The sequence below is a fragment of the Sus scrofa genome, chromosome 11 (genome assembly GCF_000003025.6).
Source record: "Sus scrofa isolate TJ Tabasco breed Duroc chromosome 11, Sscrofa11.1, whole genome shotgun sequence".
Classification (NCBI taxonomy): Eukaryota; Metazoa; Chordata; class Mammalia; order Artiodactyla; family Suidae; genus Sus; species Sus scrofa.
In genome coordinates, this window is record NC_010453.5 from 78,909,433 (window position 1) to 78,937,432 (window position 28,000).

General features: G+C 50.1%; 1 long non-coding RNA gene across 1 annotated transcript in view; it reads right to left on the reverse strand.

Moving 5' to 3' along the window:
* Positions 1–28,000, reverse strand: part of LOC106504762 — a 31,334-nt gene extending 3,334 nt beyond the window's left edge. Inside the window, exons 1-4 of the long non-coding RNA XR_002336799.1 lie at positions 27,871–28,000; positions 24,110–24,768; positions 8,653–12,335; positions 7,200–7,373 (exon numbers count right to left, since the gene is read on the reverse strand). This is a non-coding gene — a long non-coding RNA (uncharacterized LOC106504762). The remainder of the gene's footprint in view (positions 1–7,199; positions 7,374–8,652; positions 12,336–24,109; positions 24,769–27,870) is intronic.

Below are 28,000 nucleotides of genomic sequence, written 5' to 3' on the forward strand. Positions count from 1 at the left end.
AAGGGTGAGGTCTACTCTCTCAGTAAATTTGAGGTGTGCAATATGTACTGTTAACCGCAGTCACCACGCCAGGTCCTCAGAACTACCTCATCTTGTAACTGCAAGTTTATGCTCTTTGACCAACCTCTCCCAGCCCCCCCGGCCCCCAGAAACCAGCCTCCCCTCGGTTTCCATGAGTTGGGCGTTTTAGATTCCACATGCAAGTGGGGTCATGCAGTATTTCTCTCTGACGTGTTTCACTTGGCATAATGCCCTCGTGTTGTGGAAAATGACAGGATTTCCTTCTTTTTTATAGGGGATAATTATCCACTTTATATGTGGGCATAATTATCCAATATGCGTACTGTGTATATAGAAGACAATCGGGATGAATGGGTAAAGAAAAGGCTACGTGTATACCTGTATCTATATACACCCGTAAAGGTGACAGTCACCTGCCAACAGACACTCCAGTTGTCTGCACATCTTGGCTCTTGTGAATAACGCTGCAGCCAACACGAAGGTACGGATACCTCTTTAAGACAGTGATTTAATTTCCTGTGATTATGTGCCCAGTAGCGGGATTGCTGAATCACACGGCGGTTCTGTCTTTAACTTTTAAGGCCCGTCTATGCTCTTTTCCACAGTGGCTGCGTCAGTTTACGTTCCCACCAACAGGGCACGGAGCTCCCTTTCCCCACGTCCTCACGCTATTCGTGACTTCCTGTCTTTTTCATAACAACCATTCTGACAGGTGTGGGGCGATGTCTCATGGCGGTTCTGACTTGCGTTTCCCTGGTGATGAGTGAGGCTGAGCGCCTTGTCACACGTCTGTGGGCCGTCTGCGTGTTGTCTTTGGACCGGAGTCTACGCAGATCTTTGCCCGTTTTTAAGTTGGATTATCTGCGATGCTGTTGAGGTGTGCGAGTCCTCACGGATCGACCCTTACCCGACAGGTGCTTGGCCACCGCTCTGCCGAGGTCGTCGTTTGCTTTTTCTCCTTGATGACTGTTTCTTCTGCTGTGCAAGAGCTTTTTAATTTGATGTCGTCTCCCTCATTTATTTTTTGCTTTTGCCACTTGCACTGTAGGTATCAAATCCAAAAAAAACCTTTGCCAAGATCAGCATCAAGGAGCTTTCCCCTGTATTTTCTTCTGGGGGTTGTAAAGTTTCAGTTTTACACTTTTGTCTTCAAGCCAGTTCGAGTTATTTTTTGTGCATCATGTAAGATGGGGTCCAGTATCCCTCTTTTAGCTTGTGGATATTTGGTTTTCCCAACACTGCTTACTTTCTGAAAGCCTGGTTCCTCGTCTGTAGAATGTCCACGGCGAGACCCGCCTCACGGGATGAGTGTGGCAGTGACACCGCCAGGGTGTGTCAACAGTGATCGTAGGTACTCTGGGACACAGACGGTCTTAGAGATGGCACCGGTAAACAGCGATAGTCTCGTTTCTTTTCTTCCGCCTTCCCTTCTTCCAAATGCTGTGTTCCCCTTTTCTTTCTCTTTCGGTCGCGCTGCAGTGGGTAGGCGTTCTGGACGGCTGGGTACCGTGGAGAACACCGGGCAGCCGGGTGCTTCGCCCCAGGGCTGCACTGCCCGCCTCTGCGTCAGGCTCCTTCTTAGCAGCTCCTCCAGATACGGACCTCACAGCTGCCTCCTCTCCTCCACTTGGGAGCCTGAGCCGGCTCCACGACGGACGTGGTCTGGGAGCACATCCAGGGCTCAGTGCTGCACGGATCGTGTGTTCAGTGGTGAACATCCCATGGTGACCTTGCTCAGCACAGGTCCAGGGGGGTCTCCAGGGCCAGCTGGGCTCCGGGCCCAGACCCCTGCTGGCTCCATCACGGAGCTGCCCCTGCTGGCACTCTCTGGTGGAGGGTCCCCCACCCCAGCAGAAGGACTGGTCCTGGGCAGTTGGCCCAATAATGCAGTAAGTTTCCTTCCCTCCCCTTTTTTCTTTGCTTATCTCTGAGTCTAAAGAGATGTTGAAATGTGTTAGGCGAAAACATCTGGGCAGCTTCCAGGTAGAGGCAGGCGTGTCTTCGTGGAGAGGATTTATGACTTAGATGTGCAGCCAGGAGAGAAGAATAAAAGCTGGCTTGTAGAACAGAGTCCAGAGAGTTTCCCACCAAATTGAAAAAGCAAAATGTGTTTAGGGAACTTCCTTTTATTTCTAGTTGTCAATTTTTTTCACCATATAATGTTGCTAAATTACATCAATGCCTTTGATCATAGGTGAAAAAAGCCAAAGAATATTCCTTTTTCTTTTTTAAATTTGTTTCCTTAATGGTGTCTTTCCAAAAGCAAAAGTTTTAAATTTTTACGAAGTCCAATTTATCGAGTTTCTTTTATGCGTTTTGTATCCTAGCTAAGAAATATTTTCCTGTTACAAAATTGCACGTTTTCCCCTCTGAAGTTGCACCTTAAAGTTTTTTTTTATTCAACATTTAAGGCTATGATACATTTTGAGTTAATTTTTGTGTCTCTTGGGAGTTAAGGATCAGAGTTTTTTTCCTCCATGTGAATATCTAGCTGTCTTCGCATCATTTGCTGAAAAGATTGTCTTTTCTTCACTGAGTTATCTTGGCACTTTGTTGAAAATGAATTGGCCGTATGTGTAGGTATATTTCTACCGATACGTAAAGGTCATAGACACGGCTCGGATCCCATAATACTGATTTTTTATGTGGCTCTTAAACCATAGGGCACTGCCAAGTTCATGTATCGCCTCTGGTGCTTGTCTTATGCTTGAGTAGCTGTTGGTTTTGTGAAATGTTTTGCGTGCATGTGTGTGTGTATGTTGATTTCCTTCTTTCATTTTTTTCTTTTTAGGGCCAAGCTCGTGGTCTATGGAAGTTGCCAGACTAGGGGTCCAGTTGGAGCCAAGCTGCTGGCCAACGCCACAGCCACAGCCACCGCCACACCAGATCTGAGTCTCATCTGTTGGACTACACCTCAGCTCACGGCAATACCGGATCCTCAACCCACTGGGTGAGGCCAGGGATTGAACCTGTGTTCTCGTGGATACTAATCTGGTTCGTTACCGCCGAGCTGTAGCAGGAATGCCTAGTTCCATTGATTTCTGTCCTTTCTTTTATCTTTTCTTTCCTTCTGCTTGTTTTGGGCTTAATTGCTTTTCCTCTTCTGATTCCTTGAGGTGGGAGCTCAGATGATTGACTCGAGACATTTCTTCTTTGCTAATGTCTGTGTTTAGGACCATAAACCTGCCAGCACTGCTTTAGTTTTTAATCTCTCAATTTTTTTTTTTTTTGGTCTTTTTGCCATTTTTAGAGCCACTTCCTGCGGCATATGGAGGTTCCCAGGCTAAGGGTCTAATCGGAGCTGTAGCCATTGGCCTATACCAGAGCCACAGCAACATGGGATCCGAGCCGTGTCTGTGACCTACACCACAGCTCACAGCAATGCCCGATCCTTAACCCACTGAGCAAGGCCAGGGATCGAACCCACAACCTCATGGTTCCTAGTCGGATTCGCTAACCACTGCGCCATGACGGGAACTCCTAATCTCTCAAAATTTTGACATGGAGTTCCTGCTATGGCTCAGCGGGTTAAGAACCTGACCAGTATTCATGAGGATGTGGGTTCAGTCCCTGGCCTTGCTCCGTGGGTTAAGGATCTGGTATTGCGGTAAACTTCGACCTAGGTTGCAGATGCGGCTCGGATCTGGCGTGGCTGTGGCTGTGGTGTAGGCTGGCCGCTGCAGCTGTGATTCGACCCCTAGCTTGGGAATCTCCATGTGCCAGAGGTGTGGCTCCCCCAATTTTTTTGGACATGCATTTTCATTCAGTTTAATATATTTTTAAAAGTTCTCTTGAGACTTCTCTGTGATGGAGGAACTATCGAGAAGTTTATTGCCTAGTTTTCAGGTGTATGGAGGTTTTCCTCTTCTCTTTCTGTTATTGATTTCTAGCTGGATACCACCATGTCGCAAAACACATTCTGTGATTTTAGCTCTTTCCCACTTTTTGAGGTTTGTTTTATGTCCTAGGATGAGGCCCATCTTGGTTTATGTTCTGAGCGCCCTTGGAAGAGAGCGTACCGCGGGGTTTTGGGGGGGATGTTTGACAACTGCGGATTTGATCCTTTGGGTGGGGACGCGAGTTCTCCTGCGGCCTCGCTGACCTGTCTGGTTGCTGCCAGTGCCGGACAGAGGCCTTTCAAGGTCTCCAACTAGAATTGTGGGTTTGTCTTTTTCTTCTTTCAGTCCCATCGGTTTTCGCCTCGTGTATTTCACGGCTCTTTTGTCTGCATGCGCACTCAGGATTCCTGTGTCTGTGGGGGGAGTGGCCCCTTTACCACCTCCCTCGGTTTTCTGTGCTCTGAAGTCTCTCTATCTGACGTGCGCGGTCACCTCTGCGGTCTTGTGAATGTGCGTGTGATCTAGCCCGTCCCACTCTCTGACTCTCAACCCGCTCACACGGTTATGTTTGGAGCGGGTCTCTTGTCACGTTTCTAGCCCACTCTGCCCAGCTCAGTGCCTTCATCGTGCTCCGGCCCTGATGTTGGTGTCACAGCCACATGTCGGGCTCTGGCCGTGGCTGCCATCCTACTTTTGATCTGTTCTCTCTGTTTTCTTTTTCTTGCCTGCCTTCCTGTGGATTACTTTGAGAATTGTTAGAATTCTCTTTTGATGTCTCTATAAAGTTTTTGATCGTACGTCTTGTATAGCTTTTGTGGTGGTTTCTCCAAATGTTACTTTACACATAACTTATCACCGTTTTACCAGTTCAGGGTGAAGAATAGCCCCCTTACCTCTGTTCGTGTCTTTTCCCCTCTTCTGTCTATGGTATAACTGCCCTATTTCCTGCACATCCGACTGTGGTGTAATTTTGCTTTGATTGGCAAACACAATTTAGAAACCTCAGGAGAAGAAAGGCCGATTGAGTTTACAGGCACCTTTGCTCATCATTCCTTTCTCATTCCCGATATCCAAGCGCCTCCTGGATCTGTTCCTGCGGCCATTCTTCCAGGACAGGTGTCCTGGTGGCACATTTTCTTGCTTTTCCTCCCAGTGAGGATGCCTTGGTTTCCCCTTAGATCCTGAAAGCTGCTTTTGCTGAGCACAGGTTTCGAGGCCAACAGTTCTTTCGGCATCTGAAGAATGTTGGGCTACTTCCTCCTGGCTTTCATGCTTTCCAGTGTGAAATCTGCTGCCGTTTGAATAGTTTTTTGAAGTTGTTTTTGATTCTAATGGGAAAACGTTTCATTTTTTCTTTAGTTTTCAGATGTTTGACTGTGCTGGGTTTTTTTTTTTTTTTTTTTTGTCTTTTTGCCTTTTCTAGGGCCACTCCTCCAGCATATGGAGGTTCCCAGGCTAGGGGTCTAATTGGAGCTGTAGCCGCAGCCTACCCCAGAGCCACAGCAACACGGGATCCGAGCCACGTCTGCAACCCACACCACAGCTCATGGCAACACCGGATCCTTAACCCACTGAGCAAGGCCAGGGATTGAACCCGCAACCTCATGGTTCCTAGCCGGATTCGTTAACCACTGCGCCACGATGGGAACTCCTATGCTGTTTTTTAGTGTGGATTTATCCTTCTTGGGAATTGTTTTCAGCTTCTTAATTTTGTAGGTTTATGCCTTTTGCAAAATTTGGGAAGTTTTCATCTTTTATTTATTTGTTCATTTGTATTTTCTCAGCCCCACCTTCTCTCTCGCCTCCGGCCAGGACTCTGAGACACGCGCGTTAGACCTTCTGCTACAGCTCCATGGTCCCAACACTAAGAGTGTTCTGTTTTTTGTGTCTTGGGTCTGTTTTCTCTCTGTTGTTCAGATTGGGTGATTTTTACTGTTTTAGCTTTCAGTTCCCTGGTTCTTTATTCTGCCCTGTCTCTTTTCTGTTGAGCCAGAGTCCTTTAAGTACTGTTGTTTCTGTTCTTCCTTCCAGGAGAGCCTGGCTGGCCTGCAGGGCCTGCTGGTGTTGTCTGTCTGGGTACAGCCTGTAGCCCCGGAGATGTCTTGAGCAGCCAGAGCAGGTCAAAGGCCCAGGTTCGTGGTTAGGCATCGGGAGGGCCGGCCGGATGGCCAGGTGGGTCCAGCTCCAGAACCGAGTGGGTGTCCAGAGGGAACTGGAGAAATGTTCCAGGCGCTGGACCCTTCTACATTCTGGCCCTTGTCACCAGTGGTGGCTGCCATGTCCTGCATGGGCCTCAGACACGTCGTGATGCTCTGGGAGCCCCCCCCCAACTGCCCCAAGATGCAGTTAGGCCCTGGGGGCAGCGTTGGGCGTGGCTGTTGCCCCCCCTGCCCTGCGTCTGTTCAAGGTTTCACAGGGACAGTCTCCCTTCACAGGGTTCCCTCCTCAGACACAGGCTTGTCTGTAGCAGTTGTGGCGGTGACGCATCTGGGCACTCTGCTGACATGGTCCCCAGCATCCCGGATGCCCAAGCACCCTCTCCGTGGATAAGGACAATCATCCATGAGCACATCATGAAACACCGCTTGCGGCGATGGGTGCCCTGCCCGCGGTGACATCCTGGCAAGAGCCTGGCACGGGATCCTTGGAGCCAGACTAACTCAGGGCCCAGACCTGCTCTGGGCTGACCAGTTGGCAAAGGCCCCGCGGACCCTCGTGCAGAGCCCTGCCCACTGCACCACCCAGTAGAATGGTGCCCGGCCGCTGTGTGTCTGCAGGAAGCTTGTGAGCGAGATGGCGGGCTTAGCTTTTGGACTCTGCACATGAAGGGTTACAGGGTCCACTTTGGGATCCGCAAAGTAAACACAGCATGTCTTCCTAATCCCGCTCACCGTGTCTGTACACAGTTTTGTGTGCTGTGTTTAATGGAAGGGGAGCTCACGCTTGGCAAGAATGCTCCCCTGTGCCAGGATCAGAGGGCAGGTGCGGATGGAGGGTGGGGTGGCTGCCCGCACGGCCCGCCGGTGGGGACGGAGGACTGGCTTCCTGCATCTCGGCGCCCCAGGAGCCACAGCATCTGGAGTGCGTTACACAGATGCACTGAGGGCGTTTACTTCCTGGCTGATTATAAGTCACTTACTTATTATGGCTGCATTTAAAGGGCTGCCCGACTTCCCCCTGGATCAGAGTCCCTGCTCCCTGGAAAACACAGTTGAAAACATCCCTGGCTCAGAGTGGATCCAGCACGTCCGAATCGCATTGTCCATCGGGATGCTCTTTCCTGTCACTGGAACACCCAACATGCTGATGGCTCAGAGTGAGAATAACGAAGTCCCTTACCAGTTTCCGTGTGGACGGCTGCTGATTTTTTGGCCCATGATTGCTTTGGTTGTAGAAGAACTACAAGAGAATTTTAGAAGAGCAGCATGTCCTTGGCAAACCAGTTAGATCATCCTGCTGCGTTTCCGTGACTTTCCTCTGCAATTGTGGCTCCAAATCATAGAGACTGGTTTCCTAGGAAATAAAAACCAAGAGGTGAAGACCACAGGGGCCATTGGTGGGCTGCTTGGGTGGACAGCCAGCATCTGGGAGGTTCATGGCGTGTCAGCATTCGCGCCAGGGTTGTGAGGCCCCTCTCTGTGCTGCGGTTACTGCAGGGGCTGCGGTGACGAGTGTGCCAACTCTTTCGACACATGCCCTTCACCACACAGAGAAGGTGCTTGGAAAATCTGGACACTTGACAGTTGGGTTACAAAAGCCTTGGTAATACTCAGAAAAGCCTCTGGTGAGCAGAGCCCAGGCTTACAGCAGGATTCAATTACCCGACGGAGGACTTAAGGACAGTTATGCCAGAAGCTGATGAGCTTGGCGAGTTACACAGACAGAGGTTTTGTGTTCGGTCTTTGTTTTTCTCTTCCTCTGGACACGGTCGTTGAAAATGGTCTCAAGCAGCACTTAACGTACACAGTGGCCCGGAGACCATGTCTGTTCCGAGATGGGACACGCAAGAGGCAGCTCTTCTCCAGCTTGAAGGCTGGGGAGGGAAGTCGTTCTTCTGCTGCCCGCGGGCCTGTCACGGAGCAGGGCTGGCTCTCATCCCGTCTCCTCCCCACAGGACCAGGAACCAGACAGCACAGTGGGCGCCTCACACCGCAGGGAAGTCCCCAGAGTCTGGGGAAAAGGAGGAAGAGAAGAAAGCGGGCGGAGGGAGACTCGGTCAAGAGGGAGGCCCCGGGCCCAGGGTTCCTGGTCTGGCCGGCCCTTGTCCTGCCGCCTGGACCCTGAGCAGCTGCACAGGGGCAGTGGTCCCACCCGAGAGGCCACAGGGGCCACAGCCCTGCCGGGAGGGTAGCACCTCGGCCCAGTGCAGCAACTGCCAGCCGTCCGGGAGGAACTCACCTTGAAAGGCCCCGGAATTAAATGACCTGGGGGGTCGGGGGCGGCCCTTTCCCACTGCTCAGATTCAGGCACAAAACGGCTCTGTGAGAGCAGAAGGGCCCCGAAATCACAGCCCTAACGAAGCTCTCATCCACAGAGTCCTTGTGGTGACAGAGCGAGAGGAAAGCTTTTTAAGATCCTGCAGCGACAGCAGGTGGCCAGCCCTTAAGAAATGCTACCTCACCGCCTGCCACCGACCCCGGGAGGCCGCTGCCGAACAAGGGCGCTCGCGCCAGGGTTCAAAGGACTTGCTGCACTGCTACTGGGTCACCTTTGTCCTCATAGCCCCCGGCAGAGGGCAGAGAGGACGGTGCCCTGGGACAGGTCACAGAGGACTCAGCTGTGGCTCCCCCACCTCTGCTCTCTCAGCCCAGGCTTCTCCGCGTGGAGCCCCAGTCCACTGCCAAGGCCGGGCGTCGGGATGACGGGTTCGGGAGCTGCAGTCATAAAAACTAGCTTCCAGGAACGGCAGGGTCGAGAGTCATGTCCCGCGTGATAGAAGCTCTGTAGAAAAATCCATTCTGGGAAAAATGTGTGGGCGTGTGGTTCTCGGCACCGTGGCTGGAGGTACCGCTGCCTGCTGGAGCCTCAGCATGTGGCTGGCGCGGGGGTGGCGTCCAGTCTGATCGCCAGTCACTCGGACAGGCGCTTCCCCCGAGGTGTGTGCCCGGGCGCCGGGGTGCCCGCCCGCAGGCTCTTCTCTGGTGGTGGCTGCTCTAGGCTGGGGTGCGTCCTCACTTCAACCTCACGAGGGCGTTTAAGGAGTGACGCCCTGAGGGTCCGACCCCGCGCCTCATCTCATCTCCTCTCTCCTGTGCTGACCCGAGAGTCCTGAGAGGCGGCAGTCCCCAAGGCCACCTTGGTGGGCACCCCACTTTGGCCCGTGTCACTGTCACTGTGACCAACACTGCCCCCTCCTCCAGCTCTGCTGCGGCTTGGAGGGTGGGCTGGGGAGAGGCCGTGGGCGCAGATCTCATCTTTCCGTGGTCTGAGCAGCCGGGGGACATGGCTTCACGTCCGGAGCGTGGCGGGGTCACTGAGGGCCCGGCGGAGTCGCCTGTGGAACGTGCTGACTCAGTTCCTGGCACGCAGCGAGTGCTTGATAAATTTCAAAGGTCATCCCAAATATTTCTATCACTGTTGGGGCCGAGTGTTTAAAGACGCATCTGGTTCATCTTAGAGCATGTCTGACGAACCCCGCCCCGGCCCCAGCTTTACTCTGGCCCTGGAGCCGACCCCCGAGAGCTCTGCCGGAGGACGAAATGTGCGTCTGCTCGCCACTCCGGTCGCAGGCGGAGGCCTCGGGGTCTTCGGGCAGCCCAGGGGCCCCCAGCCGCCAGTGTCCCGGGCCGGCAGCCCTCGGTGCTGGGTGGGGGCCCAGACTGAAGCCGGGCACTAGCGGGGGCTGCAGCCACGGGCCATCGCTGCCCCTGTCTCCTGTCAGGAAACTCCGTTTGGGGCACGCTGTCGCAGCACAGCTCAGGACTCTTTGGCCTCTCCTCACGCCCCTGGTGGCGTTAGGTAAACATGCTGGAGGCTGGTGCTTTTGCTTGAGCAGGGCCTACCCCGAGCTTCCCTTCTGCTCCACCAGACCCTTCTCCAAGCCTCCCCGCCTCGCTGCTCCCCAAGGGCAAAGTGGGGCAGCGAGGCGGCTTAGGAGAGGCTACTTCCAATGAAACTTCCAAACGTGGACAAGAGTGGTTTCCTCCTTTAGCTTTTCCCGCCTTTAAAACAACACGACATTTTCCAAATGCAATGTGCCCCTCCCCCCACAACGTGGCCACCTCCTCCCAGAAGCCCCACTGGCCTGTTCCGGAGGGGCATGGCCCTGCCTTTTCTGCAGCCCTGCTGGGACAGCCTGCCACTTGGGGCCACCTTCTGTTAAGGTCCCTATGTGGCCACTTGCATGTAACCATCACCACTCAGGGCCAGCCGACAGCCAGACTGCAGATGGGGCTCACCGAGAGAGGACCAGTTTGGGTGGAAAATCCGCTTGAAATTTTTTGTTCCTCTGTTCTCGGGTAGATGTGGAATTTAACCCAACAGATACGGATAACTGACTACGAGATGCTAGGAAGGTGGCGGGTTTACTCCTACTGCAAGGGAGACATGGGGCGATGCAGGCATGGAGCCCTGGGGAGACCGAGGCAGAAACAGGGACCGCTGGCTGGTGGCAGGGACCCTTGTCCTCCCCCACCCACCTACCCACGCTGTCCTTGGGACACGACTGCGCTGCAAAGAGGGAGCAGGGCAGCAGAGGGCCCTGTGGTCAGAAGAGGCTCCATCTGCCAGCCATGCCCCTCCTAACCTGGAGGGGACAGTTAAAAATCCAGTCTTCGCTGCAGGAGGGGACATTTTGTGACAGTGGTTACAGTGGATGAGGCTCTTTTTTTTGGTCTTTTTAGGGCCGCACCTGTGGCACATGGAGGTTCCCAAGCTAGGGGTTGATTTGGAGCTGCAGCCTCTGGCCTACGCCACAGCCACAGCAATGCAGGCTCTGAGCCGCATCTGCGGCCTGCACCACAGCTCAGGGCCAGTGGGTGACGCTTTAGTGAGCAGGGACGTAAAGCTGCAGAGGCGGAAGCCCGGCCTGGGGCGAGTCCGGAGGCGGTGGTCCTGGCTGCGCTTGGCGAGCTGGGCAGGCACTGAGCCACAACTCTGATCGCCCATTAATTTGTGGTGTGAGCAACGCTTTTCCTCTTCTGAAGAGCGGGTTCTTAACTAGATGGTGTCAACTGTCCGCTTTGATCTTCTACAAGTCCATTACAAAGACGTTCGCTTTATTATTAAAATATTGAGGACATCATTTTTCTTTGTTGTTGTCGTCGTCATGTACCAGACGTACTAACCATACACTATTTGAAGTTCTGATTTTCTTTAGACAAAGTGTTTTGTATCTCTACAAACTTACGTGTCACCAGTTGTCACTGATAATGAGCCATAAAACGGATATGCTTGATTTGCTGAACTGTTTATTGCCAGACACTTTGGCTTGTTTTCTTTTTTGCCTACTTACGGCTTTACTGTCTATCCCTTAAGTCAGTTCCCTATGGGTTTGATGGGTAAAAAGTCACGATTTTTTTAATACTCCTCTCTACAGCTTGTCAGCTCGCTTCCCGGGGTGGGAATAAGACACACTCTCCTGTCACCTGCTTTACGTTCCAGCTCAGTTCCCGGCCCCGAGTTCCTGCCTTCAGTCATGGAATGGAAGGGGGCGCCTTCTGGTTTCCTTCAGTCACTAGCGATGCTTCGGAGCTTCTCGTGTGTGGCGTTTGTGGGAGCTGCTTTCTGCATGCAGCCACGCTGTGTGTTCCACAGTGATTTTGCACATAAGGACTTTCAGAGATGTGAATCCTGTAATATAGCTGTGAAACTTTTGTGTCATATTTTTTGTAAAGAGCTGGTCCCGACATGCTGATTTCTGGTTTTATTTCATCTTTTATAATTTAATTATTTTATTACATTTTAATTCAAATAATTGTATGCACATAACATCATCAGAGTGTGAAATAAAACAGGACCCAAAAGCTTGGCCGGAACTGACCGAGTCTCCCTCTTAACCTTGTCCTCTTTTTGTGACCCCAACTTCTTTAACTTTCAGATTGCTTCTTCTGGCCATTGCTTTCCTGTCACTAAATCACATGCTTCCATTTTTATTTCTTGATTTGTTACTTTGAGACGAATCTTGTTTTCTGCCGGGGTAACGTTTTAGCTTCGTCTCCCCACTCCATATTCCCACTGTAATTTTATTAATGTTTTGAGTTAAGTCCATAAATAGTATTTACATTTTCATGGTTATGTCAATATCACTTACTGTCGAGCCGAGAGGCATTACGATTAGCTTTCCTTCTGTAAACACTGTCTGCCTGCTTCATCCGCCCTGATGGTTTTAACCTTCTTCCTCTAATACATTCTCATGTTGTTCCTCTTCCTTTAGTGCACCCTTTGTTCTTCTCCATCACGTCAGGTAGCTCCCAGCTCGTCCCCTGGCGCCAGCTGTCTTTCCGCTCATCTGCCATGAGCCTGCGGGGTCCTGGCCTGGGGACAAATCAGAACCACGGGTCATTCTCTGGACCTGAAGCACGGTTGTCATTTTCAAACTTCTCGTCACAGTTTTCTTCTGAGTTGGGGCCACTATTCTGTGGATCCCAAGTCTTTCTCTTTCTTTATTTCATCTTCATTTTTTGGAAGCACATCCTCAAGTAACTTCCTTTTAAAAAAGTGTTGGGAGTTCCTGTCATGGCTTAGCGGTTAACCAACTCAGCTAGTATCCATGAGGACGCAGGTTCCGTCCCTGGCCTTGCTCAGTGGGTTAAGGATCCGGCGTTACTCTGGCTGTGGTGTAGGCCAGCAGCTATAGCTCCGACTGGACCCCTAGCCTGGGAACCTCCATGTGCCGCGAGTGCAGCCCTAAAAAGACAAATAAAATAAAATAAAAATAAAAAGTAAAAAAGCATTGGGAGGAGGTCAATATTCTGAGAACTTGAATACCCGGAAAGCGTCTTTGTTCTGTCTTCACAACTTAACTAACAATTTCAAAGTTTGAAGTTCGAAGAACTGATTTCAAAGTTGGAAATCATTTTATTCAGGAGCTAAGAATCACGCCCAGTCACTACGCCTGGAAAAACAGGGTTCTTTTCCTGGTGTAAAAGCAAGCCCCTTGGAGTTCCCGTCATGGCACAGGGGTTAACGAATCCGACTAGGGACCATGAGGTTGCGGGTTCGGTCCCTGGCCTTGCTCAGTGGGTTAAGGATCCGGCGTTGCCGTGAGCTGTGGTGTAGGTTGCAGATGCGGCTTGGATCCCGCGTTGCTGTGGCTCTGGTGTAGGCCGGCGGCTACAGCTACGATTTGACCCCTACCTGGGAACCTCCGTATGCCGTGGGAGCGGCCCAAGAAATTGCAAAAAAAAAAAAAAAAAAAAAAAAGACAAAAAAAGACAAAAAGAAAAAAAGAAAAAGCAAGCCCCTCACCTTTGCTGTGAGCAGCATGTGGCTGGAGGTAAACCCTTTGAAAAGTCGTCTCAGCGTCACCATCGAAACGTTTCTCTCTCTCTTTTAAGCACACTGCTGCTTCGTCCTAGGAGGTTCTAGTCTCTCCGTCTATAACATGGGGATCCCTCTCACCTGTTCTCTTTCTTAGTCTGGCATTTAAAAAAAATGCTTTTTTGTTTTTTAGGGCCACACCCGCAGCACATGGAGGTTCCCAGGCTAGGGGCTGAATCGGAGCTACAGCTGCTGGCCTACACCACAGCCACAGCAAAGCCAGATCGGAGCCGCCTCTGTGACCTACGCCATAGCTCACGGCAATGCCAGATCCTTAACCCACTGAGTGAGACCGGGGATCGAACCTGCAACCTCATGGTTCCTAGTCAGATTTGTTTCCACTGCGCCACAATGGGAACCCCTTAGTCTGGCATTTTTGAAAATCTAGGGAGTGAAATTTGGCTGAAAACTGTTTAATGGGCATTCCATGGAGCAGCCTCCCTGCTCCCAGCAGCATGGCCCTAGCTCTGGCTCTCTCGGTGCCTTTGGCTTAATATGATCCCTTTTGGGGGAGGGAACTGCAGGACCCTCTGAGGGCAGACACAACACACGGTGGCTCAGGGTCAGCTCGGGCTGCGTAAGGGGCACTTGAGCCTGAGGGAGGCTGGGGGCCCAGGATCAAGGTGCCGGCAAACTTGGTACCCCTGAGGCCCCTGTGTCCTGGGAGGGAGAGAGTGGGTTTTGGTCCCTCCTCTCCTTCCAAGGACACTGACCCCATCACGGGGGCTCCGCCCTCACACACACCACATGTGGGGCAGACTTCGCATGCAAACCTGGAGCCACAGTTCAGCCCATGGCAGTAAGCGGTCAAACACGGCTGTGTGTTTTCCTTCGTCCAGTCCCGGATGCGGTTTTGAGTCGCTTCCCGCAGCTGGTCCGAGTGCGAGTTCCACCCCATGGCCTACTGGGTTCCCAGCTTGAGGACACATCAGTGAGAGCAGATGCAAATCCCAGGAAGCTGGACCCCCAAGCCCCACAGAGACGCGTCCTGGCTTGTTTGTGACTTGTCACGTGTCACCACCTGGCCTTGGTACGCAGGTGTTAGGGCCAGCAAATTTCCTTCTAAAAGTCTTAAAATGGGCTTAGAGGCTTTTCTTAAGATTTGTCACTAGATAAGCATGTAATTCCAGCCTAGTCTTCAGTCAAGTTCAGAACATCTTATCGAACTTGCTCTGGTGATCAGTAACTGGGTTCTCCAAAGGTGAGTTACTAATCCTTTGGAAACAAATGAATTCTTTCATGGCCCCAGGATGTCCACTCCCATGAGCTGTGAAAGGGCTAATTTCCTAGATGGATGCGGGCAGAATTAACTCACCTAATTCCTTCAGGGACGCCAGGATCTTTGTTAATGGGGTTTCTCCTGCTTTCGTTAGCCACCCACCCGACTCCAAGTGGCTCTGCATTTAAACCTGCCCCTTGTTCAAGAGAACACCATGCAACTCTGATTGTGAGTCACATGCGGCCAGGACTCGTGACTTGCTGCCCTCCCCCTGCCCTGGGGGGGGGGGGTGGCGGGCACTAAAAATTGACCGGGCTCTGAAGCAAGGAGATGGGGGAGTCAAGGAGACAGAGCAGCAGTGTGTCCAAGGAAGTGGCAGAAAGGGTCTCACAGTTAGTGGCAAATTCATCCAAGGACCTGCTTCCACTGTGCTTCCCTGGGGAGAGGATACTGTCCCAGTGTGACCTACCTGCCACTCATCATCGTCCCCAGCTGCCTTGAGTCCAGAGCAGATGGCTCTGCTCCAGGAGAACCTACTGTCACCAGGAAGCCTGCAGTCATCCTGAAATGTTTCTCGAATTTTCTTTTTCTCTTGTCCTGGGAAAGAGGCTCATTAGCCAAGAGCACATGGGAGCTGTTGAGGGCTTGGAAAAGCTTTCTGTCCTTATCCAGCTTCCCTGCAGACAGCACACCCCACATGCTGCCTCCTTGACTCTGGTGCAGGAACTGTCCTCCCAAGTTCCTGTAGGCCTGCCCACCCTCAGCTCTGAGCAGCTGCATCTGCTCCTGACAGAACAAATGATCCTCCTGATGGGTTTGAAAGTTCTTTAAAGTTGCAGTGCTAGTTATCAGCACCTCTCTATAGCCCTTAGGACCTTATGCCTTGATGCACTGTTAATGGTAGGCAGGTTTCTCCCACCCTGCTAGCCTGGGCAATCCATTCTTATATTTGCTTCATGATACATTGTGGGCAGAGAGAGACATTGTGATATGTATGAATAATAATTGGTCTCTGAATGTAGCAGTGACTACACATGTTACTCACTGTGAATTCATTTATTGGGTTGATAAATATTTGAAGAACAAACACTTGTTAAACAGATTAAAAAGAGTATTATCCCCCCACTTTCAGTAACAGAACATCAAAAAAGGATCAAGAAGGAAATAGAGGACTGACCACACTATAGACCAGTTAGACCAAGTAGACGTGCACAGAACACTCAGAAAACAGCTGCAGAACACACATTCTGCTCAAGTGCATGTGAAATAGTCTTCAGGATAGATCACATGTTAGGTCAGAAAACAATTCTCAGTACATTTGAGAAATTTTGAAATATACACACTATCTTCTCTGATCACAATGGAATGAAACTAGAAATCAACAAGAAAAGAGAAGAGGCACCCTCACACCATGCACAAAAATAAACTCAAAATGGCTGAAAGACTTAAATATAAGACAGGACACTGTCAAACTCCTAGAAGAGAACATAGGCAAAACACTCTCTGACATCAACATCATGAATATTTTCTCAGGTCAGTCTCCCAAAGCAATAGAAATTAGAGCAAAAATAAATCCATGGGACCTCATCAAACTGAAAAGCTTTTGCACAGCAAAGGAAACCAAAAAGAAAACAAAAAGACAACTTACAGAATGGGAGAAAATAGTTTTAAATGATGCAATGGACAAGGGCTCAATCTCTAGAATATATAAGCAACTTATACAACTCAACAGCAAAAAAGCCAATCAACCAATGGAAAAATGGGCAAAAGACCTGAATAGACTGTTCTCCAAGGGAGATATACAGATGGCCAACAAGCACATGAAAAAATGCCCAACATCACTGATCATAAGAGAAATGCAAATCAAAACTACCATGAGATACCACCTCACACCAGTCAGAATGGCCCTCATTAATAAATCCACAAATAACAAGGGCTGGAGGGGCTGTGGAGAAAAGGGAACCCTCCTGCACTGTTGGTGGGAATGTAAACTGGTACAGCCACTATGGAGAACAGTTTGGAGATACCTTAGAAATCTATACATAGAACTTCCATATGACCCCGCAATCCCACTCTTGGGCATCTATCCAGACAAAACTCTACTTAAAAGAGACACATGCCCCCACATGTTCATTGCAGCACTATTCACAATAGCCAAGACATGGAAACAACCCAAATGTCCATCAACAGATGATTGGATTAGGAAGATGTGGTATATATACACAGTGGAATACTACTCAGCCATAAAAAAGAATGACATAATGCCATTTGCAGCAACATGGATGGAACTAGAGACTCTTGTACTGAGTGAAATGAGTCAGAAAGACAAAGACAAATACCATATGATATCACTTATAACTGGAATCTAATATCCAGCACAAATGAACATCTCCACAGAAAAGAAAATCATGGACTTGGAGAATAAACTTGTGGCTGCCGATGGGAGAGGGAGGGGGTGGGAGGGATCGGGAGCCTGGGGTTATCAGATACAACTTAGAATAGATTTACAAGGAGATCCTGCTGAGTAGCATTGAGAACAATGTCTAGATACTCATATTGCAACAGAACAAAGGGTGGGGAAAAAAATGTATACATGTAAGAGTAACTTGATCCCCAGGCTGTACAGCAGGAAAAAAGAAAAAAGAAAAAAAAAAGAAAAAGAAAAGAGAAGAGGAATATTTGCAAATATGTAAAAGTTAAATAAAATAGTCAAACAACCAATGTATCAAAGAAGAAATCACCAGGGAAAATAGAAAATTTCTCTAAGAAAATATTTATAGAAAAACAAAAATGGAAACATGAAATAGCAAAAACTTATGAAACACAACCAAAAATAGTGCTCAGAGGGAAATTCATAGCTCTAAACACCTACACTTAAAGAAATAAAACTAATTCAAAAGAACTCCTATGTTCATTGCAGCATATTTAAAATAACCAGTATAAGAAAACTAATTGTGTCCATCAATAGAGGAATGGATAAAGAAATGCGGCATATATACATATATGTATAGATCTTCCTCATCTTATAATGGATTATGTCTTGATAAACCCACGGTGAACTGAAAATAGCGTAAGTCAAAAATGAGTTAATACCCCCTAATCTACATCGCAACTCACACTTTAGCCTAATCTCCCTTCAGTGTACTCAGAACACTTACATTCGCCTGCAGCTAGGCAAAAACATCTAATACAAAGCCGATTTTATCATAAACTGTTGAAGATTCCATGTATCTTATTGGATGCTGCACAGAAAGTCCAAACCAGAATGGTGGTCTGGGCATAGAGTCCGTTGTTTGCCCTCGTGGTCCTGCGGCTGATGCGGAGCTGCAGCTGCCGCCACTGCTCAGCGTCACAAGAGGATCATGGCTCGTATCACCATCAGGAGAAGGTCAAAATTCAAAAATCCAAGTACAGTTTCTACTGCATGTGCATGGCTTTCACACCACCGTAAATTTAAAACATCGTAAGTCAAACCACCAAGTCAGGGACTATCTGTACAATGACATACAATTGAGCTGCTAAAAAAGAATGAAAACTTAACCATCGCAACAACATAGGCAGACCTTGAGGCATTATGCCAAGTGAAAGAAGTCAGACAGAAAAAGATAAATACCATCCGATTTCATTTATATGCGGAATCTAAAAAAAAGGATATAAATGAATTTATTTGCAGAACAGACTCACAGACTTCGGAAAACTTATGGTTACCAAAGGGAACAGGTGGGGGGTGGGAAGGCTGGACAGGGGTTTGGGTTTGGCATGTGCACACTGGGGTCTAAGGAATGACTGGCCAACGGGGACCAGCTGTAGAGCACAGAGATGTCCATTCAATATTCTGTGATAATCTATGTGGGAGAAGAGTCTGAAAGAGAATGGATGTGTGTATAACTGAATCTCTTTGTTGTCCAGCAGAAACTATCACCACATTGTAAATCAACTATTCTTCCATAAAACTTTAAAAAATGAAGGGAAAAATCCAGTCATCTTGATGCAGAAAAGGCATTTGACAAAATTTGACACTTTTACATGATAAAAAAACTTTCAAGTTAAGAATAGAAGGCACGATAAAGCTTATTTACCCCAAACCCACAGCTAACATCATACCCAATGGTAAAAGATTGCAAGTTTTCACCCTAAAATCAAGAACAAGGCAAGGATGCTTGCTTCCACACAGCTATTCAACCTTGGACTGAAGTTCTAGTCAGAGCAATTCAGCAAGAAAAAGAAACAAAAGGTATAAAAGTTGGAAAGGAAGAATTAAAACTGTTTCTATTTTCAGGAGTTCCCGTGTGGCGCAGTGGTTAACGAATCCGACTAGGAACCATGAGGTTGCGGGTTCGATCCCTGCCCTTGCTCAGTGGGTTAAGGATCCGGCGTTGCCGTGAGCTATGGTGTAGGTTGCAGATGCGGCTCGGATCCCGCGTTGCTGTGGCTCTGGCGTAGGCCGGTGGCTACAGCTCCGATTGGACCCCTAGCCTGGGAACCTCCATATGCCACAGGAGCAGCCCAAGAAATAGCAAAAAGACAAAAAAAAAAAAAAAAAAAAAAAAGAAAAACTGTTTCTATTTTCAGATGTCATGGTTCTATATAAAGAAAATCCCAAATAATCTACTTACACGCACAAAAAAAACCCCTAGAGCTAACAAACAAATTCAGCAAAATTACAGGATCAACACCAATAGATGAATTGTGTCTGTAGACATCATCAATGAATAACCCCCCAAAAAACATGTGCAATAGTATCCAAAAGAGTAAACACCTCAGAATAACACTTTCAAGGAGTTGAAAGACCTGTGTGTTGAAAACTACAACACATCGCTGTAAGAAACATAAAAGACATTCATGCACGTGGGTTGGAAGACAATGCTGTTAAGACGGAATACGTCCTAGAGTGACTTACAAATGCAGGGCAGTCCCCATCACACACAAAAATTGCAAAGGTTACAATGGCCTTTTTTGCAGAAATGGAAAAGCCAATACTTAAGTTGGTATGGAACTATAAGAGAGCTGGAATATCCAAAATAGTGCTGAAAATGAAGAAAGATGGATAAGTCACACTTCCCAATATCAAAACTTACTACAAAACTATAGTGATCAAAATAGTGTGTTACCAGCATAAAGACAGACACATAGACCAATGGAATAGAGCTGTGGCACAGAGGATTAAGAATCTGACTGCAGTGGCCCAGCACAGGGGGTTAAAGGATCCAGTGTTGCCATAGCTGTGGCTTGGATTCAATCCCTGGCCTGAGAACTTCCATATGCTTTGGATGAGGCCATAACAAAAAAAAAAATTTTTTTAAAAAGAACTGTGATTCCAGACAAACATCTAGAACCAATTGATTTACAAGGAAGGTGCTAAGATCATCCAATGGGGGAAAAATAGTCTCTTCAACAACTGGAACGACTGAATAACTGCACACAGAATATGAATTTGGAGGGAGTTCCCACAGTGGTGCAGTGGGTTAAGGATCTGGCGTTGTCTCTGTGGTGGTGCCAGTTTGATATCCTTCATATGCCATGGCCGTTTAAAAAAAAAAGAATGAATTTCTGACCCCACCTCACTCACTGTAAAAAAATTAACTAGGATGGATTGATGACCTAAATATAAGAGTGAAAACTTATAAAAATATTAGAAGGAAACAGGAGTAAAATGTCATGACCTTGGATTTGTCAGTGGGTTCTTGGATTTCACACCAAAAGCACAGATATCAGAAGAAAAAAATGGTCTTCATAAAAATAAAAAACTCGGAGTTCCCGTCGTTGCTCAGTGGTTAACGAATCTGACTAGGAACCATGACGTGGTGGGTTCGATCCCTGGCCTCGCTCAGTGGGTTAAGGATCCGGCGTTGCCGTGAGCTGTGGTGTAGGTCACAGACACAGCTTGGATCCCGCGTAGCTGTGGCCCTGGCGTAGGCTGGTGGCTACAGCTCCGATTAGACCCCTAGCCTGAGAACCTCCATATGCCGCAGGAGCGGCCCCAGAAAAGGCAAAAAAAAAAAAAAAAAGACAATAAAATAAAATAAAATACTCATGCATCAAAAGACATTATCAAGAAAGTGAAAAGACAACCTACAGCATAGTGTAAACTATTTGCAAATCACATCTCGAATGAGGGTTTAATCTCCAAACTTAACAAAACTTACAACTCCACAACACAAACACCTCAGTGTTTTAAATGGGAAGAGAATTTGAATCAAGATTTTCTCCAAAGAAGATATAAAAATGGCCAACAAGCACATGAAAAGATGTTCAATATCATGAGTTATTAAGGGAATGCTTATCAAAACCATAATGAGGGAGTTCCCACTGTGGCTCAGCAGGTTACGAACCCAACTAGTGTCCATGAGGATGTGGGTTTGATCCCTGGCCTCGCTCAGTGGGATAAGGATCCAGTGTCTCCATAAGCTGCGGTGCAGGTCGCAGATGTGGCTCGGAGTCCGCAGTGATGTGGCTGGGCTGCAGGCCAGCAGCCGCAGTTCTGCTGGACCTCTCACCTGGGAACGTGCATATGCCACAGGTGCAGCCCTAAAAAGCAAAAAGCAAAACCAAAACACCAACAAAAACGCTGTGGGATACTACCATATATCCACAAGGATGGTTGTGACTTTTTTTAGAGCAAAACAAGGTGAAAATGTAGAGAACTAGGACTCCTCACACATTGCTGGTAGAAAAGTTAAGTGATGCAGCTGCTGTGGGAAACAGTTTGGTGGCTCCTAAAAAAATTACATGTACAATGATCTTGTGACCCAGCACTTCAGCTCCTAGGTGTACATCCAAGGGAAACGAAGCGTAAGTCCACACGGAAACTTGCACACGAATGTTCACAGCAGTCAAACCTAGAAACGACGCCAACGTCCCGCAGGTGAGCGGATAGACAAAGTACGGTATGACCCCGCAAGGAGAGCGTGTTCAGCCACAAGGAATGGAGTAGGAGACCTGTGCTACAAACCGTATGACCCCTGAAGACCTCATGCTCAGTGAAAGAAGCTGGACACAGAAGGTCACACATCGTAGTGACCTTCTACATGAAATGCCCGGGGCAGGCCAGTCCTCTGGGACAGAGTGCTGGTCGGTGGTCATCTGGGGTTGGGGTGCAGGGAGGGATTAGTAAAGGTTTGGGGCGTTTTTCCAGGGTGAGTGTTTTGAAAACATTTTAAACTAGAGACATGTAAGTGCACGTACACTTTAAATGGTTGTTTGTTATGCAAAGTTTACCTCAATAAATAAAAGTAAAAAGAAAGCCTTAGGTTTATGAGCGAGTCTGTCTCTACACGGTGATGGCAGCTTATCAGCTTATCGCGGTTATTTCAGTGCACAGACCAAACCACCGACACCTGCCTCCCCTTCCTGCCCCTCCTCCGGCTTCATGGCCCATCAGAGCCGGCAGGGACCAGATTGGCCCTCGAGGCCGAGGTTGTTGAAGATGCTACAATTTGAATCTGCCCCCGCAACTCTTCTGACACCTGGCCATCTCCTGGGGATCGTCCCTGGGCCTTTGACCCCTGAGGCAAGGTCAGAGCTTGGCCCGAGTGTCACACTTACCATCCTGCCGACAAAGAGCCACCCCATCTCCTGTGGGGTCAACATACCTCCTGCACCTCACTCGACAGGGAGGCCGTCGGTTCCGTGACTGGGGCCAGTGTGGGTGGCCTGCTGTCTGGGCCGAGGCGGGGCAGCACTGACCCTTAGCCCGGAGCTGACCCTGAGTCTGGGGGCAGGACCCTGCAACCTGCACGGCGGTGCTTCCTCGGATCAGCAGTCCCCGCTTGCCCTCCTTCGCCCCCAGTCTGGGACTTTCAATGCCAGGGACTGGTGCTGGGCCTTCTGCCCCATTCCCTCCCCCACCCCCACCCCTGGGTGCTGTCCCGCACCCACAGGTGGCCCTCCTGCCTTCAGGGAGCACACGCGCCAGGCAGCCGCTGCTGCTCCAGTGAGACCTACAGTAATTACCGTGATGACTAAGTAGGTTTGGTCATGTGTGTATTTGCCAGAGTTTCCAGCTCCTGAGGCCAGCGTGGCGTCACATACTGACACCAGCCAGCAGCCCGAGGGCTCAGAGCCTTCGACGTCCAAGCTCGCCAGCCGCCCGGGGAGTCTCGGGGGCTGTTCACGCAGCCTGGTCCCCGTGGAGGAACGTGTACCCACAAAACTCTGGAGGTTCTTGGAACAGATGTTGCGAAACCTTAGCTCCAGATGTGGCTCAGGCAGTTACAGGGAAATGGGCCGTTTGTTTATCCTGCTAAGCGCTGCCTGTGGGTCGCGTGTCCCCGGGCAGAGGATGCGTGGGGCGGGTCCCTGCCAGACCTCAGGGCCTGCGCTGCAGTGCACCCGACTGGGTGGTGGGGGGGCTTCCAGGGCTTGATGGGGCACCAAGCAGGGTGGAACACTGGCGCAGGTGCAGGTGCAGGTGCAGGGCCCGCGGGTTTCCAGCTGTGCACGAGGAAAGGGGCGAGCAGGGCTGATGAAGGAAACGAAGGCCAGAGCTGGGGGCGACGGCCGGGAGCAGAGACCTGAGAAGGAGGAGCAGCAGGGGGCCCAGCCCCTCCAAGCGCCGGGCCGACAGCCTCCGAGACGCCTGCTCCTGGGCCTCCCAGCCTCGGTCTCACCTGTGAGCAGATACCAGAGGCTGCCCCACGAGGTCATGACACAGGAAGTGCTTTGGGCTCCTATCACCATGTGCCGGACACCCCTCCCCGCAGGAGCTTAGTGCCAGCTTCCCATGAGGGCTCTTGGCCTTGGTCCACTGTGCTCTGCGACCACGGATGCTAACGCTGAATGCCACACTCCCCAGGTCACCGTGCCCCACTGCTCTGGCCAGGACAGGGAACGGCTGCATGCCAAGGAGAGGCTGTGCTTGCTTAGGGAGCAGTCAGGGCCAAAGTCAGAAGGTGCTCAATCCTGGCCTGACTAGCCCGGCTGGAAAGACCCAATCGCCAACCAGACGCTGGGGCTCAGCCAAGCAAGGAGGCGGTCCCGCCCCAGGCCAGCAGCCTCCACTCCCCTTCCCCACCCCCCACTGCAGCCCGGGAACAGAGCCCGGGGAGGGGGACTGTGTCCCTGGGGGAAGTTCTACCCACCCCTGCCTGAGGCCCCCTGTGCCCCAGGCTGTGCCCCGCCAGGGAGGTGGGTCTGCCTGAGGGCCCTGCCCAGGTGGGAGCAGCACAGTTGGGAGGGGGGCACTGCTCCTGCCAGGCCGGGGTCCCCCATCAGCAAAGTGGATTCACAGGACAGACTGTCAAGCCAAAAAGGAATCCTTGGCCGTCTGGAGCCTTCGCATGGCTGGGATCAAGCTGCATTCTTTCCCCTTGAACATGATGTCTGCGAGACTCTCTTTGCAGCATCAGTAGTGAATCTAAGAGAGAAATGGAAGCCTGAACCTTATAAGCCGGGAGACTGTCTCTGGGGCCCTGAGACTGTTTCTCCCGTTAGAGGTCAAATCACAGTGAGACGAAGGTCACACATCAAAGTGACAGTTCACATAGTCCAACAGATGAGGAGCGAGCCCCCGACCCCTTACAGGACTGAGAAAAGAGGCGTTTATCCTCACCTCCTGAGGAGTTACCTTGTGGCGCCACGAAGGAACCGCTTTGGGGCTAAGTCGGCGTTCCTGTGTCCTGTGGGGGACCCAGCAGAAGTGTGGCGACACTCACAGAGCACACTGAAGGGGGGTGTGCCCAGGGGCAGAGAACACTTTGTGTCACACTTTTCTTGTCCTGCCTTCCCAGTAACTACTTCCCAGTAGCCACTCTTTTGGGGTAAGAGTTTGTGGGCGGGGTTGTCCAGGTGAGAGTTTGTGGGCGGGGTTGTCCAGGTGAGAGTTTGTGGGCGGGGTTGTCCAGGTGAGGCAGGATGGGGCCTTGTTCAGGGCAGGGCCATAGGATGAGAGAGAAGCCGCTCAGGCGGGAGGCGCATCTCTGGTGGGGTCCCTTACCTGGGGTCGGGATGCTCTCTGCAGGCTGCAGGGCGTTTGGCAGTGAGAGACTGTCGCTCTTCTGTGATTTCTTATCACTTTCCAGAAGTAAGCGAGTGTCACTGGTATGACCAGCGTCCACCTCCTTCTCCAATCCCACCCGAGCAGGACTCAAGGAGTGAGATGGTGTCACTGTCCCCAGAGACCCACGGCCTTCTGCTGACCTAAGTCCCTCACACCACAGCTGGCTGCCATTCGTCGTGGGTTTCTGTCCACTTTTCAGCTTTTTTGGAGATCTATTTGAAATATAACAGAACGCACATGTTTAAGACACACGGTTTGGTAAATTTTGACATCCAGACACACCGTAAAACCATCCCCATAGTAAGACGATCACGAACGCATGTCACCGCAGAGTCGCGGCTGCCCTCCTGCCGCTCTCGCTTGGGGACGCTGACCTTTCATCACACAGACTAACTTGCATGTTCTGGATTTTTGTAAGTGGAAAAATATGAATGTATGCTTTTATTGCCGGGCCTTTTTCACGCCGAGCACTCGTTTTCGGATGCACCCAATAAATCGTTCCTTTTTAGTGCTGATCCATTCGGGCGTGTGGATCTGTAACGTCCACTCCCGTCAGTGGACCCCGGGTGGCTTCCAGATGTTGGCTATTAAAAGCTGCCATGGGCTTCCATGTACCAGTCTTCATGTGGCCATACCTAGAAATGGAAAGTCTGGTTTAATTTTTTCAGCTCCTGCCAGACTGTTTTCGGAGGAGGCTTCTGTCTCACTCTCGGGCCCACTCTGCGGAGCCCCTGCCCACGTCCCCACCAGCACGTGCCTGTTGGTCTCTTAAACATTCGCCTGCACAGGGGGTTTGTAGCGGCAATTCCTGTGCCTCTCATTTGCGTGTCCCTGAGACTAGGGACGTCCTGCATCTTTTTTGTGCTTCTTGGCCATCCACATATCTTCTTTGGTGAAGTGTTTGTTCAAATCTTCTGCCCATTTTTAAATTGAATTGTTTCTCTTCTTACTGAGTTGTAGGATGTCTTGATACGTTCTAGATAAAAGCCTTTCGTTGGATGTATATTTTGCAAATATTCTCTCCTACCTTGTTGCCTGCCTTTTCATTTTCTTTGGTGCCTTTTGAAGGGAAAGTTTTAAGATTGATGAAATTTGATTGATTGGTATTTTCCACATAGTTTACACTTTTGCATCATATTTGAGAAATCTTTTCCAAAGGAAACGTCACTATGATTTTAGTGTATATTTCTTCTAGAAGTTTCATTGTTTTAGCTCACACACTTAGATTTAAGATCTATTTCAGCTTAATTTTTGAAATTGTTTAATTTCATGTGATTTCTTGGAGTGAGGCAAGGGTTTTGAGGGTTTTACTTTGCTGCTTTGTTGCCCATGAAGGTCCAAACAGTCCCGTGTCATTTCTGAAAAGATGATTCTTTCTGCTCGAGTTGCCTCGGCCCCGTTGTCAAAGCCGGCTGAGCTCCTCGAGCAGGTCTGTTTCTGGGATCTATTCTGTCTTATTAGAGTGGTGATATCACAGTTGCTTAAACTAACCTTAGAATCAAGTAATATAAATTCTCCAACTTTATCCTTTTTCATGCTTTCTCTGGCTACTTTAAGTCATGTGCATTCCATACACATTTTGGAATTAGCTTGATTTTAGGATTTCTACCCAAAACCTGCTGCAGGTTTTGACTGGGGTTGTTTGGCTCTACAGATCTCTTTGAGGAGACAGCATCGCGACGATGCTAACAGTGTTGAATCATCCCTTTGCCACAAACTCGCTACCTCTGTCTTCTCAGGTCTTCTTTCGTTCCTCTCAGCAGTGCTTTTCATTCTCAGTGTGTAAGTCTCTTATGTATCTTTTGTCACATTTTTTGCCCTAAGTATTTACATTTCTAGCTTTATCTTTTGAGCTAATTACCCTTCACGAGAGGTTGCAAAATAGTACAGGAAGGTCCCACGTACCACCACTCAGCTTCCTGGGTGGTGGAAACTTAGACAACAACAGTAAATTAGGGTGAGCAGGAGCTCCCTGTTGGCCCCCTCGTTAACTAGACTACGGCGCTCACTCGACGGAGGTTCGTGTGCGGCTTGGGCTCTGTCTTGTGTTGTGTCAAATTCCACACTCAGGATGCAAAACCATTCAGCCCCACAGGGGACCTGTTGTGCTGTCCTGCCCAACGCCTGGTTTCTCCTCTGTCTTGATAATCTGTCTTTTGGGGGCGTCAGGGCGACGAACTCGGTCCCTCCCGGGACAGACCAGGGCTTGCTCAACCACAGAGGACACTGGGGTTTCCAGGCTTCAGCTTCAGCTCTCACATTTGGGGCTGCTGCGGGCATTTATGTGCAGGATTTGTCCGCATGTAAATTTTTGCTTCTCCAGGATAATTAACCCTCCAGGCAACTGCTGGGTCATGTGGTAGAGGTGCCGCTGATCTTTTAGGAAACTCTGAGACAAACAGAATGGATGGAGCTGAGTCAAATGTGGGAGGAGGACAGAGGACCAAACTTGGAAAAAAGGGTTTGCAATTTTCCTTTCAAAAGTACCTTTTTTAAAAAAAGAAGTAGATCTACTACACATGGTCAATCAGGTTTTGGCTCCGTTGAAATGATGGAAATGATGACAGGTTCTGGGCTCAAACACACCCCCTAAACCGATCTAACGACACATTTCACATACATGCTGTTTACTGCACTTTAATTTTAATGCGATAAAGTTACACCCAAGAAAAAATTTGAAGAACATGACCAGATGGTCCAGGGTCAGACCCTCCCGCCCACCTGGTCTGTGAGGTTCACCAGGAAGGCCAGTGTCCCCTGGAGTGGTCAGCGCTGGGCGTCCCTGAAGGGCTCCATGCCGCCGCCGTGCCCCCCCAGCTTGGGGAAGAGTTCCTCCTGCTTGCCCGGCATTCAAGGCTCTTGGAACCCGGCACCTCAGCCCCACTGCCTGCTCCCTGGTGGCCCCAGCACGTGCAGCACGATCCCCTGGCTGTGGTGTCCGAAGGCTGGATCCCACCTCCCTTCCCAGCCCCTGGGCTCTGGAGAGACCCTGGGCAGAGGACCCCTGCCTCGGATGACATGGTCCTCTCTCGGTCCTGACGGTCGCACGTGAACTACTAACCAACCCGTGTCTTGGTGCCCTGGGGACAGGCTCCTGAGGGGCCGTGCGAGCAAAGGACCTACTTCCTAAAGTGGGACATGGACCACCCAGCCCCCAGAGGGCGGACAGCGGACCAGGTGGGGGGAAGCCAGCCGGCTCCCAGCTCGCCCTTCCCACCTGCTCGGGGAGCCAGCGGTCTCTCCCTCTCCTTCCCAGCTCTCAAGCCCTCAACCTCGCCCGAGACCCTGGCCGTGAGAGGGCCTGTCCCCCTCACCTTCCTGGGCCTCACTCCTGGGTCAGGACCTGGTCTCACAGGCTTGAGCCCCATGAAGCCTCCACCCCAGGACCTCCAGCTGCTTGGAGGAAAAGTGGAAAACAGTTCCAGAAAGCCTTCTTTGGCCCCG